The sequence below is a fragment of the Betta splendens genome, chromosome 1 (genome assembly GCF_900634795.4).
Source record: "Betta splendens chromosome 1, fBetSpl5.4, whole genome shotgun sequence".
NCBI classification, from domain to species: Eukaryota; Metazoa; Chordata; class Actinopteri; order Anabantiformes; family Osphronemidae; genus Betta; species Betta splendens.
Window position 1 is genome coordinate 2,351,445 of NC_040881.3, and position 19,663 is coordinate 2,371,107.

The 19,663-nt window shown below is 50.0% G+C and overlaps 1 protein-coding gene across 1 annotated transcript in view; it reads right to left on the reverse strand.

Moving 5' to 3' along the window:
• Positions 1–15,071, reverse strand: part of LOC114867832 (voltage-dependent T-type calcium channel subunit alpha-1I-like) — a 94,637-nt gene extending 79,566 nt beyond the window's left edge. Inside the window, exons 1-5 of the mRNA XM_055507160.1 lie at positions 14,296–15,071; positions 14,140–14,203; positions 13,814–13,935; positions 13,307–13,464; positions 11,567–11,713 (exon numbers count right to left, since the gene is read on the reverse strand). The gene's annotated coding sequence lies outside the window, so the exon portion shown is untranslated. The remainder of the gene's footprint in view (positions 1–11,566; positions 11,714–13,306; positions 13,465–13,813; positions 13,936–14,139; positions 14,204–14,295) is intronic.
• Between the last annotated feature and the right edge of the window lie 4,592 nt (positions 15,072–19,663).

Genomic DNA, 19,663 nt, shown 5'->3' on the forward strand with positions numbered 1-19,663 from the left:
GTGTGTAAATACCTCCATTAGAGCATGATGCACGGTGTTGGAGGCTATTTGGTCAGACTGTGTTCTTACACAGCTTCATCAGCATCTTTACACATTGGGTTCTGACCAGCAGAACCTCCTGCAGGTCTCATTAGTCGTAGTCGTGTTGTCAGTTCATGTCTGTGGAGCTGGGAGCACCTCCGTCTCTCACATCCCCCGTCGCCACTCTTTGTCCCAGGGTTCGACAGCAACTTGATTTCCTCTGGCGCTTCAGAGGTCCTTGTTCCTCCACACGCCTCCACGTAAAGAGCAGAAGACGAGGCTCCCTTTGCTTTTATCGCCTGCAGTAGCTGCGTGTGTTCAGGCTTCACCCCCAGCGGCTCTACAGTCGTCAACCTGTGCTAAGTGTGAAAAAGGGTTGAAATGCTTGAAAGGTGCACGTGACAAACCAATGCACGAAGACCGGCTTCAAATGTTTGGAGTGACTAATTTGTTTTTCAACCTTAAATTGTTTCATTTGGAACCAATTATCCCTCAAAAACACCTCTGTGCTAATTCTGCACAGCTGTTTGCCTTTGTGATGTATTCCAACATATTAAGCTGACGCTTCGTCATTCAGGAACTCGCTGCCAATAAGATGTTGAGGCTGCGAGCAGGAAGGGAGGAGGTGCATGAGAGGAGACAGAGCAACGATGCAGGTAGACGGGAAGCGGAAGAAGCGACTGCATTTGATCAGGAGACATGAAACAGTCTGTTCAAGTGCTTAAACGAGCAGCAAAGAGCCACAGATGTTTCAGACAGAGCACATCTGTCCAAACTCCACACGTCTGAGCCAAAGAACACACGCGTCACCCGGAGCAGGACGAGCTAAAAATACAGGCTGCGAAAACCCCAGGATCAGGTCTCAGCAGGAAACGTTCACGCTGGAGCCGCAGAAGTAAATGTGGATAAAGCTTCTGTACCTCAGAAACCCAGAGGATCCAATACAGTGTCACCACTGAACCTTGACTGTGTTAATGCTTTATTTTACCTTCTACCTCCAGTGGCACCTGCTCTTAGTGCCCACACCTTTACGGCCCAACCTTCCGCTGCTGATGATGTCACCTCTGGACGAAGCTGGACCGGACCTGACATTCAAACGCCTCAGCGAGCGCTCGGTGCAGCGCTCCGTGGGAGTGGAACCAGGCAGAACCATTGATTAGCGTGGGCGTGCCAGCAAACATGTTCAAGTCTTTGGTCCCGCGCTGACATTTCTGACATATACGTGTGAATGTGACAAAGAGCAAAGCGCTGAGGAGGAACCGTCCAGGACACGAGAAGTAACACATTCACGTAAAACACATGCAGTCGATTACTGGGTTTGAATAAGCTTGTTTTCCATCAGAGCGAAGAGATAATACACACACACACACACACACACACACAACAGTGTGTGTGTGTGTGTCTGCGTGTGTGTGTCTGCGTGTGTGTGTGTGTGTGTGTGTGTGTGTGTGTGTGTGTGTGTGTGTGTGTGTGTGTGTGTGTGTGTGTGTCTGTGTCTGTGTGTGTGTGTCTCAGACTCCCTGGGGCCAGTTTCTATAATGTTCCTCCTTCCATCGCTTCTCTGGCCGGCTGGCAGCTGTTTTAACGGCACTTAAGGAGAAAATAGCCCTGAAAGGACAGAGTCTTCTAGCGTGAGGGCGCAGTTCAGCGCTCAGGGAGGTTCGATCCGTACGTAGCGCTGTGGAATCCTCCAGAACAGGCGTTTCATGTGATTGTCCACAGTCAAAGGTAGGTTAATTTAGGGAGCAGAAAAGCAGTGGAGTCAGTGTGTGTGTGTGTGTGTGTGTGTGTGTGTGCGTGCGTGTGTGCGTCTACGTGCGTGTGTATGTGTGTGTGTGTCTGCGTGTGTGTGTGTGTCTGCGTGCGTGCGTGTGTGTGTCTGCGTGCGTGTGTGTGTGTGTCTGCGTGCGTGCGTGTGTGTTTGTGTGTGTCTGCCTCATGGCTCACAGTCAGGACGGTAAAGAGGGTCAACCTCCTCCATCTGGAGTGTGACATCCTCACTCATCTCACCCGTCTCCCTCTTCTTTTAGCTCTCGCCCACCATTCATGGTGATCACAGTGTTTCTCGCTCGCTCTCAACACGGAGCCAACTCTCGTGTCCTTGTTCTCACTGCCTGCACCTACAGACACAGCGGCTGCACTTTCCTCTCAGGAAATGTTCAGCTCCTGGTTTTTCCCGGACACAGGTTTCCAGGTTTGTTGGGAAGCTGTTTTCTGGTGTCTACGTTTCTTCCAGGTCTGCAGCCTGTTGATCATCACATGATGAACAGCAGCGTTTCACCCATCAGTCAAACATCTGCCCCGCCCCCTCCTCCTCCTCCACATCCAGCGTATTTTATACTGGTTTGACAGATTAGCTGCACCCACAAGCATCTACTTCCACACTGATGGACCAGTGATGACCAGGAGTCAAACGCTGACACAGCTTCCAGACGAACCACAGCTGAACCCAAATATTCAAAATCACACGTCTGAGCTTGAGACAACTCGTTTCCATTTCGCCTGATTCGTTTTTTTGTTGTAAATGAAATCCCTCTTCTCTGATCGATTGAGCCGCTTGAACCGGTGAGCAGGTGATTTACAAACCGTGACGGTCGTGGGTTCTGGCAGTGATGGAGGCGAAGGGCAGCGAAGATTAGGAGTTTGAGGCTGAGACGAACTGCAGCAGGTGATGAATGGGAGGAGAGAGAAACGCGCGGAGGACGAGACGGGACGGATGAGGGCGACTGCTCTGCTCTGCTGTGAATCAGCCCAACGGCACCAGCATAAAGATACTGGTCTCACACCAGTTCTCAGTGATGCTTGAAACCATCGTGGCCTGAAGTTCCTGTGACGTCGTATTAATAAAAACACAACAACAAACCTGAATCTGACGCTGATGAAAACATAAAGTCGACCTGCGATGGGTCCAACTCAGCGGAACCGGGCCTTCGCTCCCCTCATGGATCCACTGGAGTTCATTTATTAAAGGTTTGTGGAGTGAGTGCTGTTAAACTGGGATGAAGCCTGTAATAAATGCAGCTGCTACAGCACAACCTGCATTGAACCCAGCGGAGCTGAAGGTCTGAGGGTGAAGTTGATACAGACGCTTCAGCTGCAGAAGCAGCAGGCGGCCGTGTGCGTGGAGGTGGGAGGGTTTGACTGCTCTGTTTGCAGAGGAGAGAACGAGAGGCCGACGCCGACGCCGATGAGGAGGGAACTAAAAAAAGGCTTCGCAGGACACGAACGACGCCAAAACAAGAAGCCTTGGATCAGATCAAACGCAGCGTTTAGAAAGTCCAACGCGCAGCCGCTCGGTCCTCGTCGGCCCAGACGGCGCCGCCACGCGCTGCTCTCGCTCGTCCCTCTCCTCCCTCTCTCTCTTAATCACCCTCTGGCTGCAGAGTGAGCGACCTGACGGGCGGGTGTGGACACAAGCAGAAACAATGTAACGCAGGCGGCTCGGAAGCGGAGGCGGGGGCGAGCAAGGCTTAATTACAGGTAGGACAGAAAAGAGAGAGAGGGAGGAAGGAAACAGGCTTCAGGCTCGGCAGCAGGTACAAACATGAAGTCTGAGCAACGAGTCGCAGGATGGTGACTTCTCACCACTTCACAAACCGCCGGGTTGAACCGGGTCTGGAGCGGGTCCTCGTTGCTGTTAGAGGCCTCTGCCGGGTTTGTGCTGCGCTTCAGTCTGGATCTGTCATCATCCAAACGTCGGACGCTGGCTCCTTAATGACTGAATCCTCCGTCTGAGGTTCCGCTGCTCATTCAGGATAATTAGCCGCAGACGAACGCGTTCCCTGTGTCACTGTAATTGTGTTGCACCCGGCCTTGTTGCATTGTGCGCTCATTGTGTTGCATCAGATGAAGCCACACTTCAAAAGATAATAATAATAATAATAATATTCTGTGGCAACTTCTTTGCCCAAGAACAGATTGAACTAATGAGGAGTAAAGTGTAAGCGGTTCTAACGACTCAGAGTGGAACCAACGCGGAGCCGGTGCCGTCGGTGGATGGAGATCAGGTTTACAGTTCTGCAGAGCCACAAACGTGGAGCAGATGCATCTCCCGTCCACAACAACAAAGACACGAGAAGCACCATCCAGATCGGCTCGGTCCAAACGAGGTTCTGGCCAAGTTTCAGTGGAACAGGCAGATGGCGACACGTTTAATGAAGGCGTCTTTGGCGCCGAGCGGGAAACCGAGGAGCCGCCTCCTCTGTGGAAACCGCTGTCACGCTTCAGTTCAGGCGCTTCTTTCATCCTCGCACCGTATGAACGTGTGAACGACCCGCGTCTGCAGAGCGACCAGAACGGAACCAGTCACCACCAGCCGCGCTCATTATTGAGCTATTGAAAACCTCGAGGTGTGCGTCGAGGTCAGCTCAGTCCCAGAAAACACTCCTTTACAAGTCACCTGAATTGCAATCATGTTTTACAAAGAGCACAATCAGAGCACGGTTTGTTCAGACGCCGCACTGAAAATACACAAAGAGCGAGTGAAGAAAACACTGAAGAAGAATCTAAAACGTTACGACGCGTCCATCAACTCTGCTGCAGCTTCGTCTTGACTCCAGCCAACAAGCCCAGAGCATTGTGGGAGTTATGGAAGCGGCCGGTGTCAGCTCATCATAGCTGCTGTGTTATTAAGGGGCACGGCCTCCACAAATGAGAGACGCTGGGGCCTAAATATAGATGTGATGGAGGGAGAGGCACAAACAGGACGCGACAAAGAGTGAACGCAACAGTCACTTCAACACACACACACACACACACACAGGCACAGACGCAGGCGCACACACATGCACGCACACACACACACATGCACGCACACACACACACACAGGCCGCATACACGCACACAGGCCGCATACACGCACATGCACACACAAGCACACGCACACAGACACACACACACACACACCAAGGAGGCATCTGACCTCCAGTGAATGAATGAACGCATGTTTAATCTATTCATCACGGAGAACGGATAAAAACCAAACTAGCTTCGTTTTCGTGTCATTCAAAGTCCTGAAACTATTTTCCGATGGTTATTTAGAACCTGAAGGCTGTTCCGTGACCCAGAAACATTAAAGGAACTAGAACAGCTGAGCGAGAACACGTCAGACGCTTCGTCTCTCGGAAAGATGCTCATTTCAGCTCTAAGTGCTGTGACAGTGACGTGAAGTTCTACCCGTGAGCGGAACCGGACCCGTTTAGGCAGCGGCCGTGTTTACAGTGAATCCCTGAACGTCCCCTCAGAGCTTCACTGCCTCATAAAGCTCTGAAACCACGTCTGATCCTCGTTTGTCAAATAAAACTCTGGCTCCTTCCCACAGAACTCCACACGTCATAAAATCCCTCAAAGCGCGAGGTCCTCGCCTGCTCGTCGCTGCCGTCAGCCGACGCTGCACCGGCTCAGAACCGTGCGTCTGCGTGGGTGCAGCGGCGACCACGCGTCCACGGGACGACAGGCAGAACCTGTGTGGGCGGCGGTGGTTCCGTCCGGCCTCCAGAGGGCAATAATAACATGTGGGAACACGGTAGTAACAGAGTCAGAGGCCGTGGGTTACGACATATTGACCCAGTGAGGGCGGTTCTGCTAATGGCGCTGTTCAGCATCCGTTCATTACAACTCACTCAAACCGGTTCATTCGGGTCCATGAGACCCAAACGAGGTCTGGAACTCACGTCCTCCCTGCGAGTTTCACAGCAGCCTGAGGCGTCAGAGATCCAAACACGGAGGTGCATCTGTCACAGAAGACGCTAAATTATTAAACAGGGCACAAAAGTTTAGCGTCGCTGCGAAACAGTCTGCAGTCAAAGCCTTGTGACAGCGGCAGAGATGTGAGGGAAGTGCTGCTAAAAGCTGAAATGCACTTAGAGCAAGAACTTCACAGCAGAGACGCTGGTTTTCACAGCAAAGATGCCAACAAAACCGCACAAACCCAAGAAATGGACCCTCAGAAGGAGCCAGAGCGGTGGAGATGCTGCTGGGTCCAAAGCTGGGTCCAAAGCTGGGTCCAATGCTGGGTCCGATGCTGGGTCCGATGCTGGGTCCGATGCCGGTGCTAGGTCCGGTGCTGGGTCTCACTGGGTCCAGATCAGCGCCTCATTAATCACCTCAGTAACAGGCCTGAGGACAGACCCAGGACCCTGTGGGCTGCGTGCATTTCCCCGTGAAGCCTGATTCAACGTGTTCTGACAGAGTGCGGCGCAGGTGTGACAGCTGCCACAGCTCTGGGCTCCGGCTCCGCTGTGGGGAAAATCCTCAACGAGCTTCCGTCCCACACGGCGCCGCGTGACCCTGACATCCACAGCTGTGCTGCCGATGCGACAGGAGAAGCTGCTGCAGCGGGACTCGACCGCCACAGGTTCCATGTGACCGACGGACCCGATGGGGGGGGGGGGGGGGGGGGGGGGGTCACGGAGCCCACCTCCCTCCAGAACAGGCTTCATTTAATGTACGACAGACCAGTCATTTCAGAACCGATCGTATGAACACAAGTAAATCTATTTTTAGCTGTCGCCTGGCAACACAACCTGATCAGTGGACGGATTTAGGTTTGATCAGAGTGACATCATGACAGCGCTACCGAAGAACTTCCTCCTGTTTGCAAACATCCAGCGCTCACGTTCGCTCTCCTCTTCAGACGCTCACACGGGCAGAGCTCTTCATTCAGAACCGTCTTCGTCTGGTGACACATTCACAGGCATCACATCACTGGATGCGCAGAGCTGCATCACAGTCTCATTAGCTGTGTTGGCTGTTTCCCCTCAATGCATAGATTCAACAACCTCTGAGAATAAACTGCAATTTCAGTTTGTAAATGGAGTCTGTTGTAGCCGTTCACTCCATTTTCAATTTGCCGTGGAGTTGATTTCTTGAGAGACTGTTCCTCAGATCCCACAGCTCCAGTACAACAAGGCCCTTCGCTCCCATCCACACAAGAGAACGCACACACCACTTGATTTATGGGCTGGAGCCGCCCCCAGTCCGCGCTGGGCTGGGTTGCCAGGTTGTTCCGTTTATCAGCGAGGAATAAGGAACACGAACACAGCATGCGCTGGTGAAGCCCCTGGAGTCACTGCATGCGACTGTGCGCTGGCAGTGGTTTGTGCTGCAGGGGGCCCCAGCACAGCGTGGCCCCGTGGAGGCCTCCACTACAGGACTGGGATGACTGGTTCACACCAGCTCATCGCCACAGCTTCATCGCACCCACCTGTGTTTGAGGGGCTGTCACAAACGATCACTGATGATGATGAGGATGAGATGAAACGTTAGCCTGTGAGAGTCCATCTTCATCTACCCACTGGAAAATGTCTGTTCCACACAAAGCTACTATCGCTCATGTATAGAGATGCAGGAACTAGCTCTAATTCATTCCAATCGATACAGTAAATTGAGCTGGATATTGCACCAAACTGACTGCTAATGAAGGAGTGCGGCTATTCATTATTCTATATCTATTTATTATGCATTAGCTATAGCTCATCACACCTGTAGCAAGTGATCTCATATCTAGCCTGCAGCTATAAACCTCATTGATTAAAAAGAGGGCAGTGAATTATTGAAACCCAGCTGGAGCAGCGCCCCCTGCTGTGCGTCTAATCAGCTGAAAATCAATACAAACAGAGAAGAGACTTGGCTAAAACAACCGTGTTCGTATTTCACTTATCCAAAGAAATGTGGATCGATAGGATATTTCTTTAGAGAGTCCGCATGCGCAGAGCGCGCGCGAGGGAGAGAGAGAGAGAGAGAGAGAGAGAGAGAGAGAGAGGCGCCCTCGGACCTGTTGACCCAGAGCCATAAAAAGAAAAATAATCATTAACCACTGCGCTTCTGAACGGAGCTGCATCAACGTCACGTCACTAAATGACCACCTTTCCTTCATTCCAATCACTTCTCTTCTGTTTTATAATCAATGAAATATAAAATTTCATTACATATGATTTTCATGTATAATTACAGCGAAAAATGGAAATCTCTTTATACGGAATACATGCAATGCAAACCATAATCTTAGAATTAGCTGAATTCTTACGCGTCCGTGCGTCTTTGCGCCACCACATAGAGTCCTCATCACATCGCATTACGATTTGGAAAATAAATCAATCATCGTCCCACAACTTGTTACCTAAAAAGCGGAGTCTGCTCTTCCTGCTCTGAGACTGAAAAAGTGAGCCACACTGCGATAGACTCCTGCAGGCTCACGTTTAGCAGGAGGTTTGGAACAAGGCGCTGCTTTTCTTACCTTTTCATACATTAAAGAAGAGCGTTTGCAGCTGTTCAGGAAAAGAAAAATAAGCCCGTAATCCGTGAAACCGAGCTCCACTTCCCCAAATTCTTCTCCGCTGTAACTCCAGATCCGCGACGCTGCCTCCGTGGAAGAGGTTCGATATCCGTGATTCCGCCTCAGACCCAGAGCAAATATCCGAGCAGGTCCCCGTGTTCAGGCTGAGCGTCTTCCTCTGGAACTGTTGGAGTTGAGCGCAGGAATGTGGAGGACACTGGCTCATACGCACAGGACAGAGGTTCCTGCGCGAACTTCAATAAAATGCTGGAATGAACACCTGTGCGCGTCAGAATCGCACCAGGCGACGCGCCTCCTCCGGTCTTTACAGCGTTTTCATTGTTCCCCCGTTTACCTAACGATGGGCTGACTGTGGTGAGGGGACCACATAAGCTGTAGCGACCAAAAGGACAGACTCTGCGCTGAAGACGGAGAGGGAACGTCGGTGTCGCACCGGAAAATGCGAGGCGCGTCTGCAGAGAAAGTGGAGTGAGCTGCGTCCGCGTCTCCGTTCAATCCACCGGTCAGGAAACGACCTGCGCCAGGTTCAGGGCAGAGGGTTTCAAACTAGCGTCTTCTCGCGCGTATCATCCGTCCAAACTCTGGAAACGCCTCCGCCGAGAAGCCGCTTATTCCCACGGCTTCTGAACGCAGCGGACGCTCCCGCCTGTTGCGGCTGTGCAGCGGCTCCGCGGTGCGCGTCTCCGAGCGCCGGGGTCTCAACAGTTTGTCAGGTCTCTGCTTGAGCCGCACAACAGGCGACGGGCTGTGATTTCATCTCAGCGAAAAAACATAGCGGTGAAACCTGCAGCCTCTGCTCCGCGGATCGTGCATGTCTGATCCTATTTAAGCAAAAGTGACGAGGCCTTCAAGAATTCAGGCTTAACGAATACGGCTCTGCGTTTGTTTCCGCGGGCCACGGGGTCCGTGCCTCCTTCAGGGGACACGGGTGGGAGGCAAAAGGGCATGTCGGGTGTTGCGAATGAATATTTTAGGAGGCACGAGCAGCGTGGTGAAGAGAGAAAGACACGGAGAGAGAGAGAGGGAGGGAGAGAGAGAAATAAAAATCAATAGCGAGAATCAGCACCAGTCAGTGCGTCTGCGTGCGCTCCGAAGAAACACGTCTCACCAAAAAGGAGCGAGTGACGTTGAGGAAACGAGAAACCGATGCAGAGAAGGAGAACGCGGGGGAAGAGACGGATCCTCAGATCAGCACCACGGACAGCGACCGAACAAGCCCAGCTCCGTCCTCGCTCATTAATGCTTCAAAGATTTAGCGCTTTAAAAACTTATAGCTCGTCGATGCGAGGGAAGGACGAACAACTGATGCGTCACCGTTAACGATTCCTCAGTGAACGATTTCATCACCAAGAAGCTCGGCACTAAAACTCCACAACTTAAAGAGGAAAATGCACACGTTGTTCCGCTTTGACAGTGTGTTGACAAAAACACTGCTGCCTCTGGCTCCATTTTATATTAAGCATAAACTCATAAACAACAAATGAGTCAACCTAAACCAAGTTCAACTCATTCAAACAGCAGGGGCTGTTTATACTGTAGCAGCGGTGAGGCCACATGGGGTCACAGCTATTACAGTGAGCCTGATGTTGATATGGGATTAAACCATCCAACAGCTAATCCAACACGTAATTCCTCATGAATAGATTAATGCTTGGGGTCAGAGGTGAAAACCACGATGGTGGAAATCAATTAATTTACCTCCTGGCAGTAAATGAATGTCAACCATGTGACGGCCTAACTGAGTTAGACTAATTGATGCTATTGATCTTCTGCAGACTCTGGGCTCCGTTGGGTCTTGATTTGGCAGATCAAAATGAATGACGTCTCAACGCGCTCAGGGCTTGTTGAGCTTTAAAGCAGATCTCGCTCTGATACAATTCTGTATTTTGAAAGGTCTCCCGATACTTCCCTGTGCGACCTGGGTCATTACGGCTCATTTATTCACTCCTCTTGTAAAAAACGAGGAAAAATAGCCTGTGATCAAGCTAATAGGCCCGAGAAAATGATTTTCTATGCTTCCCTAGAGAAACCATTGAGCTGGCAGTTAGCAGCCACTGCTCAGCGGTACCGTCCCCAGAAATTACAGGCAGACTGCTTAAATAAGGAACAGTCAGTTCATCCTTCCTGCGGCCGAGCTCCAACTCTGCTCTGTGACCTACAGCTCTGCAACAGCAGAAGCCGCTGCTCATCACAAACAGTAAATCTGAGGCGTTGCCAGACGAGCGCCTTTTCCTTCTGTGTTCTTTCCAAACCGATGCCCTCCGTCCACGGACTAAACTGCTGATGTCTTGGCATTTCAGCCCACTTTGCAACTTCTCCCCTGCTTACTTTAATTTCAAGCCACTCAACAATGAAGGACTTTCAGCGAGACCACTGCACTGCCCACAACAAGGCAAACCAGGGACTGAGCCAGAGATCAGACTCACTGATGCAAGTTGACGGAGGGGAAACTGGCTCATTACAAATTTATACACATGCCTTTAATCTGATTTTGGTGTGAATATATATTACATTATATACATTATATATTATGTTTATGAAGCGTCATCATAACGCTCACATTTAAGCATTAGAAAGGCATCACAGGGAGTTAGCAGGTATTAAAATCACTGTGTTCCAATCTAACTACATCTACAGCAGCCGACAGCACCAACAGCAGCAGCTGCCTTCAATTCTCAACCAATCTCTAAATCACCACCACACAAACAGCAGCCTCTAATAACGTGTTATGTTTGGGTCTGAAACAAAACTGGTCCCGTCCAGGCACTCATATAAGTCAGTGTGACAGAGTGGAACAAACCCTGAACGACGCTTGATCAGACGTAGTAACGAAGTAACAACAGCCACAAAACACTGTGCAGCTTTGGACTGTGTTGCTGCCTGGCTTTTATTAGCGCTTATGAGGATGAGAGCGTGAGGCTGGTGGTTTTATTCAGAGCAGCCATGACAACCCACCAAGATTTATGCAGGCTCCAGCGGTCTCATCAAAAGCTGGACATCACTCGTACACAGCTCAGTATTTCGGTCACGGACACTGGAAGACCGATCTTGTGTAGAAGCTCCCGGAGGAGGAGTCCCATCGCAGGTCCAGGGCGCAGCAGCCACTGGGCGGCGCGTCGGCCCCATGCGGCTGCTGCCATCTTTCAGTCTGGGACGTCGACCAGACGAGGCTTTAATCTCAGAGGTGGCTTTAACGCGACAGAGCACCGCCACCACCATAAACACAGAGGCTTCATGTTTTTACTTACAGGGCTGGGTCCAGTCCTGCTGAGCGAAGCTGCCGGTCCTCGGCTCATTGAACGGCCTCAGCAGGAAGATGTTGGTCCAGACGTCTCCCTGCTTCGTTTCAGCTCCCGCGGTTCAGCATCTGTGACCTTCATGTGGAGGTCAGGTGTCTGCGACCAATGGACCCAAGTGTGTTAAAAAGAGGACAGCAAACAGTCACAAACCAGACAAATCAAAGTGACTTCCTGATGTCACGACCCTTCTGGCAGAAGACATTTTTATTCATCCTGAGCTGCACAGAAAGTCTTTTAAACCTTTCCCTCGGCTCGGTCCAAATGAGATCCGGCCCATATTAAGTGATCAATCAAAAAATACACTTTCACAGGGCGGTTTTGACTGAAAATCAATAAACCACCACAAGAACAATTAAGCCACAGCAAGAAAAAAATTAATACTAAGTCCATACACACACATCAGGGCTTTAAAGGTCGGCTGTCACTCTCAAGTGCTGCACTCAAACCGCAGTGTGTCGAATCATTAAAGACGGCACAGAGGAGCAAGACAGATATCTGGCTAGAAATGTCTTCAGTGACGGAGGAGTCAGCCTCACTTCGTTTCTACTTCCTGCCTTTTTTACAGTTTCCCCCAAAGACAATGAAAGATGCAGCGTGAGTGTCCAAAAACAAACTCCCCACAACGGATCCCAGCGATACGTTTTTACTGCCTGTGCTAATGGAATCCCTCCATACAGGACCGTGAATTTCTTCCTGCTCATTGTTCTCTGCTCATGTTGTCATCATCGCGGCATCACATCTCTATAATCCCCTCATCAATATGCAGCGCAAGAAAGAATTCAGGCTCTGTAGAATCACACACAAAAGAATAATGTTGCAGAGGATGTGGAAAAAGCAGATATTGCTTTTAAAGCCTCACATCGACGTGACCCTGTTGGGACAGAGCCGGTGGGCGTGATGCGTTTAAAGCTCTGGTTTCCCCCTAAGGACCGAACCGCTGGCCCGTTTAACATATAGGACTAAACAGACTACAGCTGCACAGAAACCGCACTGCTGCAATACAAGCACTGCAGTAACCGTCTGAACAGGCAGAAGCGCAGTCTGAGGACCTCTGTCTCCATCGCTCCCGCTCCTCCTAATAACACTACAGTGAAACCATTACGTAGATAATTAAATGTGAGAGTCGTGCATCTCCCTGGAGCTCTCCAGGCCCTGATGGCACATGTTTGTGAGTGTGTGTGTGTGTGTGTGTGTGTGTGTGTGTGTGTGTGTGTGTGTGTGTGTGTGTGTGTGTGTGTGTGTGTGTGTCCATCTGTCTGTATCCTCCTCTCCACTGCAGCAGGGACGACGCACTGGTGGCTTGGAAGTGGCTGCTATGACAATAAAAATGAGGTGACACAACGTTTCTGTTTAGAACGTATTCAGCGGACCCTGAGGGCTCCTGCTTTAAACCATCGGAAATGACTTTGTACAATAAGTAGTCGTGTTTAAAGTGAAAAAAATCAAAAGTCAAAAATATGACTTCTGATGTGTCACGTTCCTGTTGCAGGAGAAGAAATGGAGGTGGAGGGATTCCTCAGGGATCGTTACTGGAAACCTTTCTCTTGTGTTTCTGCTGACATCTTTGTGCGGTGAATTCAGTATCTCAGAGCTTGACTCATTGATCTGAAGCTGTGGTCACCGCGTGTTCATGCCTTAGATAAAAGTGATTCGATTTCAACAGAGTGTGTTGAAGTGCCAAGAACTCACAGACGCCTTCGGTGCTGCCGTGGTTCGATGCTGACGAAGCTCTTCCTTCCTTAGAATAACGACTCCACTTCTGCCACTTAGTTCGTCAATGTTTCCCACTATCACAGCGCTACCGCACCTCTTCAGCAACGCTGTGCTCCGAACCCGAGGTGCAGCCACTGTGGAACATGGAGACAAGACTTGTTTTACGCTGAACAAGTGCATCGAACAACGTGGGCCTGAATTAGAGCAGTCAATTGAGTAGAAATACAGAAGACGAAACCAAAATTCTTCAAATACAGTCAGAAAAAAAGGAAACCTATTCATCACATCTGCTCATTTCCAGCAAATTTAACTGATGATTAACTCGTTTCAAAGAAATAAGTTGGTACTAAGTTCTAAAAGAAAAGAAAATGCAGGAAGTAGTTCATAAGATGTCGAGACACATCTTACTACAAAGAGCACTTTGTTCGGAACCTTCCATTGAACTAATTACCAAATTATTTCGAGAAAATCACTAAGAATCACCTCCCACTCGTTTCGGATTCGTCTCCGCGCGCTGACAGGGTTTTCTCCTTTCACACTTCACCTCCATCTGCTGCTGCAGAGCAAACCGCAGTGTGTCAGCCCAGCGCTCCGTCAGAAAGGTTCTAATAAAGTACAATGCATTCAAAAACATAAATGCACGAGGGTTGAGCCTTATGCAAGGCATTCATGTTCGCATGTGAGGGAGATTTCTGTAATTTGTGGGGGGACGTGAGGTCTGACGATGAACAGCTCAGGGCTGGTTCAGATTGTGTGATAATGTATCAGTGAGGGAGATGCCAGGAATATGCTCCGTCTTCTGTATTTACCTCATGGGCCTCGGCCTGCAGGACCTGGAGGCATTCACACCTACAGGAAGCGGTGCCAAGCAGCCTGTGTAACAAAAGAAAAGGTCGGACGCACATGAGCGATGCATTAGTAGGAGGTCGTTGTCCAGAGCGGAGGAGCTGGACCTGATCCAGGACCTGCTCCCTGCTCCAGCAGCCCGATTAGTGGCCCCTGACTGGTCGCCACGGCACCCGGCGCCGCCTCATCATCCCAGAGCTCCAGGGAAGCTGCAGGCGGCGGCGCTGCTCCAATAACCTCCCTGCTTAGGCAGCGTTCAGTGCCTCCACCCGCAGGCGTGGAGCTCCCGTGTGCCTGAGATGCTGCCTGAACAATGAGAAAGGCTGCAGAGGTCTGAAGGACTGACAGCTCACCGTCACACGGCCTTGAACCACAACAAGGACAATTATGGTCTTTTGGTTCCCGACAAGTCTCCACAAAGTTCCCAGAACAGGACAATGCGATTATGAATGATTATTATTCATAACTAATAAAATGTCTGCTCACAAAAACGTCTCCCACAGGAAACGCTAGTCAACTCACCTGCGCTGACCCGCCTCTGTCTTCTACGCATGCTCAGTATGAAGCGCTAACACTTGGTCACATGAGCTTCGCAAGAAACAACGCACGCGAAGGGAAACTATTCTTACATTTAATTTCAACAACAAACGGTGAAAAAACAAACTAATAAAAAACAACCTCTTAACTTACTTCACGCAGTTGCATCGCTCGTGACCAACATCCACCGCTACTGCGCAATTTAACTTTACCGGTCACCACCAGGACGCACACGCAGCACCACATCCACTTCCGGTCGCTACCTTTCACATTAAAAGCGTGTGAAAGCTGTAGCGCGGGAGGCCTTTATTGTGAAACTGCATTAGGAATCGTCATTACGCACCGTCAACTTCCTCTGAACCGAGTTCAGCACAGACTCGGCTCAGAACAGCTGGACCGGCGAGGAGCACGCCGTGGGCGGTTTATTGCACATCCCAGGTTCTGGGCACTGAAGGCGACAGACGCGCAGCAGTTTGTTCCTTGTTCCAGTTGGGACCAGCTGCAAGTGGAGTTTGCTCATTTCCATACACGGAAAATGTCATTTTCTTGTCTTCATTTCTGTAAGACTGTAGGTCAAATGACCGTCTGTCCAGTCCTTATCCAGTATCGTTACATGTATTTTTACTTGTCTTCACTCATCTGTCCTTTCGTACGGAGTGAATGTGGTCCAGCTCAAATGTCAAGCACACAGACGCTGCCTCGTCTCCGCCTCCATCCTTCCACGCCTCTTCTGTTTTTTATCCCACACTTATCTTCGGTGTGATGTCTTGTCGCCTCTCTGGTCGTCTGTCTAAGAACTCCAGGTCAAGGTGACATTTGCAGATGTGGGCACAGAGCCCATCATTGGACAGGAACGTCTCTCTGACACCGTGTACGTTCCCCTCATCAGTGAAACATCAGGTGCCACACACCCACTTCTTTTATGTCAGACTCCTCCATTACAGGCTTTTTTGGTTTTGTTAGGAGCAACCCTGTATCACATAACATACTGCATATATGTATACTGGATATGACTGCAGCCTATTACGTATCACATATATGATATACAACATCCAGAAATATGCAGTCGAGCAGAACAACATCCATCTTTGGCTCTTTAAAAGTTCCCTCAAACGCCATCAGCAGTAAATAAAGTTCAGAACATTAGCGATGATGCAAAGGTCAAAACTACTTCTGTGCCCGACACTTGTAAAGTAGCTTATTTCCTATCTCTGTAAATAACACAGTGAAGGTCTGGACATTCAGTACATGGCATTAAAAGCGTTCATTTAGGGGTTTCTCTCTTGGAGGTACATTCAGGTGGAGCCTGTTGGAGGCGACCAACCATCTGGTGTCTCTGGCAAACAAGGGCAGTGGTGCGACCCGGACTGTGCAGACTAACAACCTGGGTTCTGGGATCACGCTCAGCATCAGATCTGATGGAGGAGGTGAAGAGGGTGGAACTGAAGTGACTGTCAGACGAGAGATGAAGCTGTGACGGTGATGATCTTCTCTTCCTCTAAGTCCAAACATGGACACCCAACACAACCCTGGTAACAGATTCCTTCCTCCCAGTTCAAAGCTCATGACCTGCTCACTGAAAAGCATCCATCAGGAGTCACAGCAGTGTGTTTGCCTGCTTATGTGGAGTCAGGGCGGATACACAACAGTGTGATAAACCTGTAACAGTGTGTTTGTGTGTGTTTGACAGCGAAGCCGCCGTCAAGGCTGGTGGCTGTCAGCATGTCCACGGTGCGATATCATCACTGTATCGAGCTGTGTTTGACGGACAGGAGGCTGCGTGTGTGTGTGTGTGTGTGTGTGTGTGTGTGCGTGTGTGTCTACAGTCCTCTAGTTTTAACGCCTCCTCTTATTTTATCAGCCTGCGTTGCTCTACTGCCCCCTGCTGGTCATCGCCTGTAATGTTCAGGCATTAAAAGTCTTCGTGCTGGTTGTATTGTTTGCTATTCATCAATATTATTTTGTCTCCAGACTATACGACGTCATCTGTGTGCATTGTATCAGCCGTCCCAGCTCCTGACACTCAAACGTGGAGCCTTTCTGAAAGTGTGGAGGACTTTGGCTCAGAACTGGGCAACGTTTCAGCTCATGCCCGTTCGGTCCAGCTTTTCCTCTCAGCGTCTGACGGTGGTGAAGTGGCAGAAAGTCTAAATTGCTGCGCCTGATGTGCTCCCCCGCTGCCATTTACCAGGAGAAAGTCTTTCAGAGGTTCATTTGGGGAAATAAAGTGCACATAGGTGTCACAAAATGTTGAAAATAGAAGCTCTTCTCCTGGCGTTTGGACGTTTTAGACTGGAAAGCGCGTCGGCACATTATAGTGCAGAGATTCGCCCTCAAGCAGTGGAAGCATGAGGTGCTGGAGCTCACGGCCTCGCGGTCGGCCTTTAGCAGCTAAGCTTCCCCGCGTGCTGTTAATAGTCTCCACGGGGAGCCGGCTGTTAGACAGTGACATGAGGCCTGGAGGTGAGCGGCACCACGGACCCGGCGCCTCCATGACGGCGCCACCGCTCAGTCTCCTGATCAGTAATAATAAAATGGGTTCAGTTCTTACTCCTCATTCACCGTCGTGCTGCTCGTTCTTATTGTCTTTGATCATGCGCTCCAAGGCCGTTTCCTGTTTTCCCATGTTAATTGGATTTGGTGTTGAGGACCAGTTGGTTTGTGTCCGCTCTCTGGCAGTGAATGGTGGAAACAGTAGAAACGGACTTTTAATGAGCTCTAATTTGTGGAGCGCGTGTTGCTTGATTCATCCCATCCACCTGTTATGTTATCGACGTCCTTTTTCCAGTCAGTGTTGGCGCTTCGCCCTCTGATCTCCCTCTGGTCTTCGTCCTCCCACTGTATGAACTGAAGCCACGTCCTCCTTTATGACACACAGGGAAAGTAAAGCTGTCGGCGGCGACATGAGACAGAACGCGTGGACGTCAGGGACGAAATGAGCTGATCACAGAGGCAGAAGAAATGAAACTCACAAACAAATCACTATATCATCCAAATGCAAAATAAATATTAGAATTTGAAGGCTGAGCCTAATAAGTGACCCTTTAATTGTCAGATCCATTCAAAAGTTGATCCACTAACAAGTTGTCTGAGTCGTGTTATTTGTCTGCAGCTCAGCTCCAGTTTCATCCATAACCATTAAAATCGCATCAGTGACTGTGTCTCTGGGCGACGTCTCCCTTCGTTACCGACACCAGACGCACGGCGGTTCTCTTTGATTCTACACGCGCCGCCCGCTGCCACCAAGACCCACTCATTCCAATGTGTGATGACGCAAACGCATCCAGGATCCGGATTCGGCCGAAGGAAGCAACCGTGTAAATGTTACCAGCCTTGAAACGCGACACGGATCCATTGGAGCCGAGGGCTTCCTGCCTCGTCAGGAGACGCTTTAACTCATTTCCACGGATCAGGATTCACTGTGTGCGTGGAAGTAAAACACAAGGTGAAAGTGGAAGTCTGAAGTGGGGTTCGAAACACCAGATGACTCACTATAACAACGCAGCTGGCCTCCCTCTATGTCTATACGTAAACAGAAGAGTTTTAACGACACTAATAAATGTTTCGTAAAACTATAAATATATGTTCATTCAACAGCTTCATCCCGAGTCCGTCCAGCTTCCAGGTCTGGGCTCAGTCAGAACCAGGACAAAGGTTCTGTTTTTCACCTTCAGAGCTGCCAGCATTCCTTCTGTAATGAAGGGCTGTGCTCTCTCTCATGGGCCGGTTCTGTTCTGATCACAGCCTCTGTCGACCTGATGGTGAGTCTTTATCCGTGCTATTATTCATGCAGTGATGAGGGCCACGTCTCCCGTCTGTGCCTGGACCAGACGTGGGACCTCCAGACGGGGCCCGTGCGTCGGCCCTGCGTAATTTAACCCTGTAGACAGAGTCAGAGCAGCTTCACCAACGTCGCTCTCGCTCCTGACACCGGGTCACATGGCCACAGACACACACGCAGGAATCTGGTTAAAGTGCAGCTCCTTTAGTTCAGCTGGTGTGTTTCCTGTCTGAACCTCTGAGTGAAGGATGGAAACTTTGTGACGGTGTGTTTTAGTCTCGCCGTCGCCTTAGCATCGTGTGTGTGTGTGTGTGTGTGTGTGTGTGTGTGTGTGTGTGTGTGTGTGTGTGTGTGTGTGTGTGTGTGTGTGTGCCGCCTCCACCCGCTCTGACCCACCCTCTGCCTGTGTGTCATCCAGATGAGATGAATATTCATGGCATTTAAATGAGGCTCATCTGAGCAGTGTTTGCGGGGAGCTGTTGCCATGGTAACGAGTGGCCTGACCCACGGAGTGAACACATGCTCAAAAAAAATGCAGTAAAAGGTTGAAGAACTTCATGGAAAAAAAATCAAAGTCAACGTTAAAGCTGGAGGTTTAGATGCATAAGTCTGCAGCAGTGCATCACTGGTGGACTTACTCTGGATGATGCATGGTTCTGTCCCGGTGATTCTTCCACAGACTCACTGTGGACTCATTGACAGAGACAGAGAGGCTCCTCTACATCATTACGACCAGGACAAAGCCCGGATCCCAAACGGCCGCGGACTGTTACACGCTGCAAATTACTGCTCTCACCCATTTTACAGGAAAGTCAGGGTCGACCGCCGGAGGAGGTGGAGTCCGGACCCGAGGTGCTGCTGGAGGCTCAGGTTTACTCCTTCTCCCAGCGTCTGCTCGTCTCAGACTTTAATCACCGCGTTTGGTTTTTCTATACAGGCTAAATGATACGTTACGACTCCCTCCCTCCGCCTTCACAACCAGCCTGATGAGGTGTAATTACATCACATAGGAGCATCAACGTAGGTGTAATGTGATGTATATCTGCTTACCTTCTTCACTATTTACCCATATTCATTCACTGTGTACGGTAAAGGTCAGACTGTTTGTGAAATAACAAGTTTAAGGTTTTATTTGACTTTTCTTCCCCGCGTCCTGTCATGGTTTTCCT